This window comes from Neofelis nebulosa, chromosome 4 (assembly GCF_028018385.1).
Source record: "Neofelis nebulosa isolate mNeoNeb1 chromosome 4, mNeoNeb1.pri, whole genome shotgun sequence".
NCBI classification, from domain to species: domain Eukaryota; kingdom Metazoa; phylum Chordata; class Mammalia; order Carnivora; family Felidae; genus Neofelis; species Neofelis nebulosa.
The window spans coordinates 41,338,849-41,347,302 of NC_080785.1; the positions used below are offsets into that span (position 1 = coordinate 41,338,849).

Genomic DNA, 8,454 nt, shown 5'->3' on the forward strand with positions numbered 1-8,454 from the left:
TCTGGGATGAGCCGCTTTTCAGCCACCATGTCTTCAAATTCGTCCGTGTTAAACTTAGTAAACTTGGAAATGTGGATCTTCTGGCAGCCAGGGAACTTGAACTTGGCCCTAGTAGGGCCTCAATCACATGCTCCTTGTTCTGCAAGTTGGTACAGATGGACATGATGACTTGGCCAATGTGGACCCTGGCCACTGTGCCCTGGGCTTTCCAAAGGCACCCCGCGTACCTGTCTGGAGCCTAGATTGGAGAAAGCATGAGGCCAACCCTCAATGTCCACTGGAACAAAACTGTCTCCAAGGTCCCTTAGAGCAACCCGTACAACCAACAGGCTGCATACACTACCAAGGAGGCTGCCGTTCGCAGCCATTGCACACTGGGCCCCATGGGGAAAGAGCACAGTCGGCTTAAGCTGTAGATATATTCTACTTTTAAAAAGCATGTATACTAGGGTATATTTATTGCAAATTAAGAATATTATTTGATGGGGATAGGGGAGCCTGCATGGCTCAGTTGGTTAAGCAACCAACTCTTTGATTTTAGCTCAGGTCATGACCTCACAGTTCGTGGGATGGAACCCTGCGTCAGGCTCCGCACTGACAGCATGGGGCCTGCTTGGGATTCTCTCTCTCCCTCTCTCTCTGCCTTTTCTCTACTCGTACTCTCTCTCAAAATAAATAAGTAATCTTAATAAGTAAGTAAAAATTAAAACAATTTTTTTAAAGAATACTCTTTGGTGGGATGATGGTCTTCAAATGATTTGTTTCAACAGAGAATTTTAAGGTCAGATCTTTTTTAACTATGAAGAGCCCAGACCTATTCTTCAGGTTCAGTCCAGAGTAGAAATTTAAGCAACATCTGTTTTTAAGTCTCACCCAGATCCTCACTGTAGAATATCTGTCACTGACAAATTAACAATGAAAAGGTAATTAAAAAAAATTTTTTTTACATTTATTTATTTTTGAGAGACAGAGAGAGAGACAGAGCACAAGCAGGGGAGGGGCAGAGAGAAAGGGAGACATAGAATCCAAAGTAGGCTCCAGGCTGTGAGCTGTCAGTACAGAGCCTGATGTGGAACTTGAACCCATGAACCACAAGGTCATGACCTGAGCCGAAGTCAAACGCCTAACCGACTGAGCCACCCAGGTGCCCCTGAAAAGGTAATTTTAATGTATCTCTTTCTTATAAATGTATGGAGAGTTGGAATTTTCTTATATATTTTTAATCCTTCCAAAAAAAACAGCTGAGTTGTATGAAAATAAAGAGGCACTAAAGCATATTTAAACTGGACATATTTTCTCTATCACTTCTCTTTAATACTAAGACTCTTATTAAGTGCTTTAGGCAATAGCCACCATTAAGGCCAAATATAGTAATAGTAATGTCAACACTGCTACATAATGACCCTGTCTGAGAAGACACTTTGGAGTGCGAAATGTCTAATTACTCTAGCCCATTAGGCACAATTACTATATTCCTTCCCCTGAAATGTCCTATCACATTGTTTATAATTCGTCTGTAATTTCTAATTTTTTTAATGTTTATTTATTTTTGAAAGAGAGAGACAGAGCATGAGCGGGGGAGGGGCAGAGAGAGAGAGGGAGACACAGAATCCTTAGCAGGCTCCAGTCTCCGAGCTGTCAGCACAGAGTCTGATGAGGGGCTCGAGCCCACGGACTGCAAGATCATGACCTGAGCTGAAGTCGTATGCTTAACCGACTGAGCCACCCAGGTGCCCCTGGTCTGTAATTTCTAGAGAAGGTAGATGTCCTGTTGTTAAGAAGAGGAAGAAAGATGTCATGAGAGATGTAAGAGCTGCTGAGTTCCTGCTCCATACAGTCACCTTGAGAAATTTCTATGTTTTATCTGAGCTACTCTGCCTAAGAACTCTCTGAGGAGAGAAAAAAGAGAAAACTCTCTTCTTTTCCTTAGATGAGGACCCTAGGATCATAGAATTTAAGAAAAATATTTAAGTTTATAGTGAGTGGCAAGGTTGGAATCTAATTTCAATACATTCTTCATTTCTATTACCCACTGCTATCGCTACAACCAGAAAAGGTAAAATCTGAATTATGTAAGAATGTCAGCATATGTCTTAAAGTGAATTCTTCATTTGTTTCTTTGTTTGATTTGAGGGTGCATTTGTTTTAACAATCATACCTCAGAACACGCCTAAAAAGAACTAGAAATAGAATAGCACTCAAAGTTAGATGAAGGGATTTTTTAATTCTTTAGGAGAGGATCAGTGTGTTTGGTTGGATGAGATAGTTAGCAAGACTATAGAAGCAAGACTTTTTGCTCTTGTCACAATTTAAGTATGTTTTGAAAAAGGACATATTGCTACCAAGTTCAAGTCTTAGAAATACAACTAGAGTCATCAGTTCCAAAGAACTTCCATTTTATTTTTTTTTAAATTTTTTTTAATGTTTATTTATTTTTCAGACAGAGAGAGACAGAGCATGAACGGGGGAGGGGCAGAGAGAGAGGAGACACAGAATCAGAAGCAGGCTCCAGGCTCCGGGCATTCAGCCCAGAGCCCGACGCGGGGCCCGAACCCACGGACCGCGAGATCGTGACCTGAGCTGAAGTCGGACGCTTAATCGACTGAGCCACCCAGGCGCCCCGAATCTTCCATTTTAGAAGGATGTCCACAGTGCTCCCCCACCAATAACACCTTCTTGGCTTTTCACCTTGCCCCCATAGTGCTGGGAACACAAAAATATCAGTATCATATTCTACTTGCACAAAGCCTGTAGTGATTAATTAATGAGATCTCCATCTTTCCTTTAAAAATGAGTATTTAGATGCCAAGTCAGAATAAATTTGTGGGATCTCAGATATGGCAAAGTTTTCAATAGCATTTATAAGGGAGAGAAAACAAAAGTAGGGTGTCTACCAGTCTTATGGTTGAAGTAAATGGCACAGAAAAAGCTGGAGAATGAATACCCAAAAATTAATTCAGGATAACCATGGGCAATAAGATTTAAAATTATCTTGAAGGTAGGACAAAGAAAAGCCCTTTCTCTGTTAAACATGTGGATCATGGCTTAATGAATCAGAGCCACTAGTAATGACTTTTAAAAAGGTATTTACCTTTTTAACTTCATGCCATTATAGGGGCTGAAGAAACATTCTTGGTTCAGCTATTTCTTCCACTTTTAGTGGAAGGGATTTAACTTCATGCCATTATAGGGGCTGAAGAAACATTCTTGGTTCAGCTATTTCTTCCACTTTTAGTGCTGATTTTGTAGTCACAGTGCAGAATGTCAAGAAGGAAATATAGATGAAACCAGGGAAAGAAGGAATCGTTGAAACCTGCAAGGAACACCCGTGTCCTGTATCTGTCTCTCCCCATCAACATCATGCAAGATATACAGGAAGAGTTGGCCTTTGCTATAGAATCATACCAGCACCTGACCAAGGATTAAAGGAAACTGAAAAAAGAAATCCATGGAAGCAGTAGAACATATGGGTCCAGCTGGTACCCATGTTAGCAAAGTGAACCACCAGAGATACTCAGGAACATGCACAAAGAGCAGTAAGACTTGGCCTACATTAAATTTTAGTGAGCAAGCATAACTACTGCTTCTTTCACTTCTGACTTCCAAATATTACACAGATTTTTCTTGTGGCCAACTCTAATCAAAAACATACAAGGAAAGACATTCTTAGAAACATTGTTCAGCTTAACCAAGTTGTTACATTACAAAGTCACCACAGTCCATCCCTGGTCACCATGGTATCCATATACATTTCTTTAAGCCATACTCAAATTGCAAATAAAGACAGGAGCAAAGTCTTGCTCTGTCCACTGTGCTACTATCCCATGTACAACAAAAACTATACTAAACATCTCCCTAGAACAGGATTAAAAAAACAAACAAAAACTTACCCATCTTTGAGTGAGAATGATGTTTATTCATTTTTCTAGATGACTTATAGTCTACTTTTGAAATAATGTAAATTAAATGCTAAGAGAAAATGTAACTGTTATTAAGACATTTTATGTTAGATGGCAAAAAAATAGGGGGAGGTAAAAATTTTATTAATACTTATGTAAATGTGTTTATTTCAAAATATGGGAAAATGTAATACTCATAACTATTACAGATCTTATTTCGGCAATTTATCCTATGGTCCTAGTATTTATAATGACCTTCTTCAACTACCCATCCCATATACCCTTACCCTCAGCAAGCACCACAGCTGGATAAACTTTCTTGCCTGGAGTGGCAAGAAGGGTGACCGGAACCTTAATTCCTAAAGAGAGTGTGTTGTTAGTGGTTCTATGTTTATTGGGTTGTTGTACATTAATCAAAGTACATGGAAATATTGAGAAATACCCTATGGGCATTTCAATGCTCTGGCATTTCAATTTCAGACATATTCGTCCTTCATCCCTGTATTAGTTATTCATTGCTGTTTGCTAAATTACCTCAAACTTGAACACCTTAAAATAATGAGCCTTTATTATCTCACATAGTTTCTGAGAGGTGGGAATCTACGAGAGGTTTAGCTAAATGATTCTCTGTCTCACGGCCACTCATGAAGTCTCAGTCACAATGGCTGAGGCTTTTATCTGAGTGTTTCCCTGAGGGAGCCACCAAGAGAGGAAGGAAAGGCAAGCAATATGGGTGTCAAAATTGTTCTGTAACCTAATCAGGGAAGTAACATCTAACACTTTCACTAAAGCCAGTCACAAAATCCAGCCCACATTCAAAGAGAGGAAATTACACAGGGTAGGAATATACAGAGGTGAGAATCATTGGATGGAATCTTACAGGCTTACCACAGCATAGCACAGAATTAGGTTGTCTGAAAAATATAATAGAAAACATATTTTTAATGCCAAATGGTACCTCTTTGCATTGTTATAATTGATAGCACAGTAGAACCTTGGATTGCAAGTAACTTGCTCTGCAAGTGTTCCTCAAGACGAACAAACATTTCTAATAAATTTTAACTTGAAAAATGAGTGATGCCTTGCAATACCAGCAGAACCTGATGCTGAACATCACATGTTCACAAGTGAGCCAATAGTTCTTCTCTCTCTTTCTCACTGCAGGATTGTGGGTGATCATCAACGCAATCCCTCAAAAGGAGGCAAAAGCAAGTGTCATTGGATAGGCTCCTTGTTAAAGTTTCACAAAAAAAAAAAAAAAAAAAGACTCCACTGAGCCAATAGATAGCGGTGATTCTGTTAGTGATAGCAAAAGCCATCCTACACAATAACCCTCCTGTCTCTTGTCTTCCTCACACCAGCCAGGAAGGTTTTCAGAGGTAAATGCAAGTTAATTTGTTTTTTTCTTTATATTTTTATTTTTTCTTTGTTATTTTTTATTAAAGTATTATAATCATTTTTATATGAATATTTTTGGGTTGTGGAACAAATCATCTGAGTTTCCATTATTTCTTATGGGGAAATTTGCTTTGATATACAAGTGCTTTGGATTACAAGCATGTTTCCAGAACAAATTATGCTCACAAAGCATGGTATTACTGTAAAACAACTGAAATTAAAAGAATGTCATCTAATTAGAACCATCTTACTTATCTAATATCAGTTCATCTTCATGGTGTTCCCAAATCTGTGACTCCATTTAAAGATTGAATGGATTTTAAAAATGTGTTAAAACAATTAATGGAAAACATGGATTATGTGCCATTCCTTCTGCCTGTGGTTGTATGTAGAATTTTTAAATAGGGGTATTCTATATATATTTTATTTTATTAAATAAGTCAAACTCATCTTACCACTTTTCTTTAAAAAGACTGATAAATCTGAAAAAGGCATTGGACAACAACTAGTTCAACCTCTTGATTGTAGAAGTAAGGAACATCAAAAGTTACTCAAACTTTCATGGCTATTTGATGGGCCTAGGAGGGGACATGCTAGAACTGACTTGAATGAGCTTGCAGGGGTTACTTGTGCACTTTCCTTCCTAACTCAACTTTCCTTCCTAACTCAACTTTCAGTGACATCATGTTGCTGGCTTGAAATTGAGCACAGTGGGAGTATTTACACCATGGAAATCCACCAACATTACAAATCCATGTTTTTCTTTTTCCAGTAAGACAAATTAGTAAACATTCCCCCAGCACAACACTAGGCTTTCTGATCCCTGGTAGTTCTCTGTTCGCCACACTGGTTGTGTATCTTTACCATGAAGAACAAAGCTGCTGAAATAATTATCTTGTATAATGTTTTGTCCTCCTTAACCTGACCTGGACTTTGTACATAATGTTTCTTTGGAAGTTATGTTCAGTCAAATGCACTGTTAATGTAATGAAGGTTTATATACCCATAGTAATTACTGGGTCCTCATGATCTGTAGAAAAGATGAATTCCCATTTTCTCTATTCCAAATTGTTTGCCACAAGAAAGCAATTAACCTTATTTAATGCCTACATACTGTGGCTGTATTTTTAACACTGCTACACAGTATTAACCATACTCATGGCTTTTCATGTGATCTATGTAACAATTAAATTTAAAAACCTCATTTCTTCATGTTATGCATATTATAGGAAGTTCTCTTAATTTAACAATCTCTTGTGAGGTCAACAAATATAAACAATATACAACATAAGCCCCAATGTTAATTAAAAATAATTTATTTTAAAAAGTTTTCATATTATTTCTCTATTCTACCATAATTTTCATATTCTTATTTCTTGACCTTTATTATCATCTTTAATTACTACATAATATTATCATATGGTCTTTTCTTTTTAAAAAAAATTTTTTTTAACGTTTTATTTATTTTTGAGACAGGGAGAGACAGAGCATGAACAGGGGAGGGTCAGAGAGAGGGAGACACAGAATCTGAAACAGACTCCAGGCTCTGAGCTGTCAGCCCAGAGCCCGATGCAGGGCTCGAACTCACGGACTGCAAGATCACGACCTGAGCCGAAGTCGGCCACTTAACCGACTGAGCCACCCAGGCGCCCCTCATATGGTCTTTTCTAATTAGTAACAGTAACAAGTAAACCAAATCTGCCATTCTGAAATCAGTAAAAATTGTGAATTGCAAAGTTTCACCTCTGAGTTTGTCTGTTTATATAAGAGTTTCAATAAAACTGTTTATATATCAAATATAATTTTGGTAGATATTTGGTAACATAACTATTCTTTAAAAACTTGTATTATTGGGGTGCCTGGCTGGCTCAGTCAGTAAAGCAGGTGATTCCTGATCTCAGGGTTGTGAGTTCGAGCCTCATGCTGGGTGTAGAGATTACTTAAATATAAAATCTTTAAAAAAACAAAACTTGCATTACTGTAATTAATCATCATATGCTAGTTACCACCCAGAATTCTTCCTATATAGTGAAATGCAAACGTAAGCCTGCTGGGGTTTTTTCTTCAAAATCTATCCAGAAACTGACTCACCATCTGCACAGCTATCTCATTCCGGCATCATCTCTTACTTAGATCATGGCAAGTATCCTTGTCTTAGTCCATTTGGGCTGCTATGGCAAAATACCACAGACTGGATAGCTTATAAACAACAGAAATTTGTTTCTCATAGTTCTGGAGGCTAGAGACTCCAAGAGCGAAGTGACAGCATGGCTGTATTCTGGTGAGGGCCTGCTTCCTGGTTCATACCTGGCGCCTTCTCCCTGTGTCCTCAGATGGTAGATAGGCGGAGGGACCTCTGTGGGGTCTCAGTTATAAGGCAATAGTCCCATTTATCAAGGCTCTACCTTCGTGACTTAAGCAGCACTCAAAGTGCCCATCTCCTAATACTATCAATTGGGGGGTAGGATTTCAACATATAGACTTTGGAGACACAGACATTCAGACCATGGGAGTTTTCTAAGTAGACTTCCTGTTTCTATTCTGACCTCCCTACAATCAATTCTTCACACAACAGACAGAGTCATCAGTTAAAAGCTATGTGAGTTTTGCTGAATCCCACAACATCCCATCTCACTCAGAGTGAAGCCTGAACGCCCAAGTCCATATAATGGCTACAACCCTTATGTGATCTGACCTGTTTTTTTTCTCTGACCTCATCTCCTCTTTCTCCCTGGCTTTATGTGCTCCAGGCACACTGTCCTCCCTGGGTTGTTTTGTTTGTTTTTCCAAAAGCTGCAGTCATGCTTGCATCCCAGGATCTCTCCATTAGTCACTTCCCTCTGTCTGGAGCGCTTTTCTTTCTGATACTTGCATACCTCACTCTTTCACCTCCTTCAAGTTTTTGCTTAAATGTCCTATTCCCAGTGAATTGTTGCTTATTACCATATCTAAACATGCAGCCTGCCCTAATCTCTGGCCTTATGCACTCATTTTTCCAGAATACAATTTACTAACTTACTTTAATTTCACTAATATTAATGTTTATGGTCTGTTAGCCCAAGCCATACTAGAATGTGTGCATGTGTGTGTATAAAGTCTGAATTTAGTATTTTCAAAGACAGGAAGAAAAAAATAAAGGAATGAAGGAAAGTAAACC

The 8,454-nt window shown here is 38.5% G+C and overlaps 1 non-coding gene across 1 annotated transcript; it reads right to left on the reverse strand.

The window, feature by feature from the left end:
* Nucleotides 1-286: 286 nt before the first annotated feature.
* Nucleotides 287-416, reverse strand: LOC131511233 (small nucleolar RNA SNORA70). Its single transcript, XR_009261429.1, has one exon. It is a non-coding gene; the product is annotated as a small nucleolar RNA SNORA70 (small nucleolar RNA).
* Between the last annotated feature and the right edge of the window lie 8,038 nt (nt 417-8,454).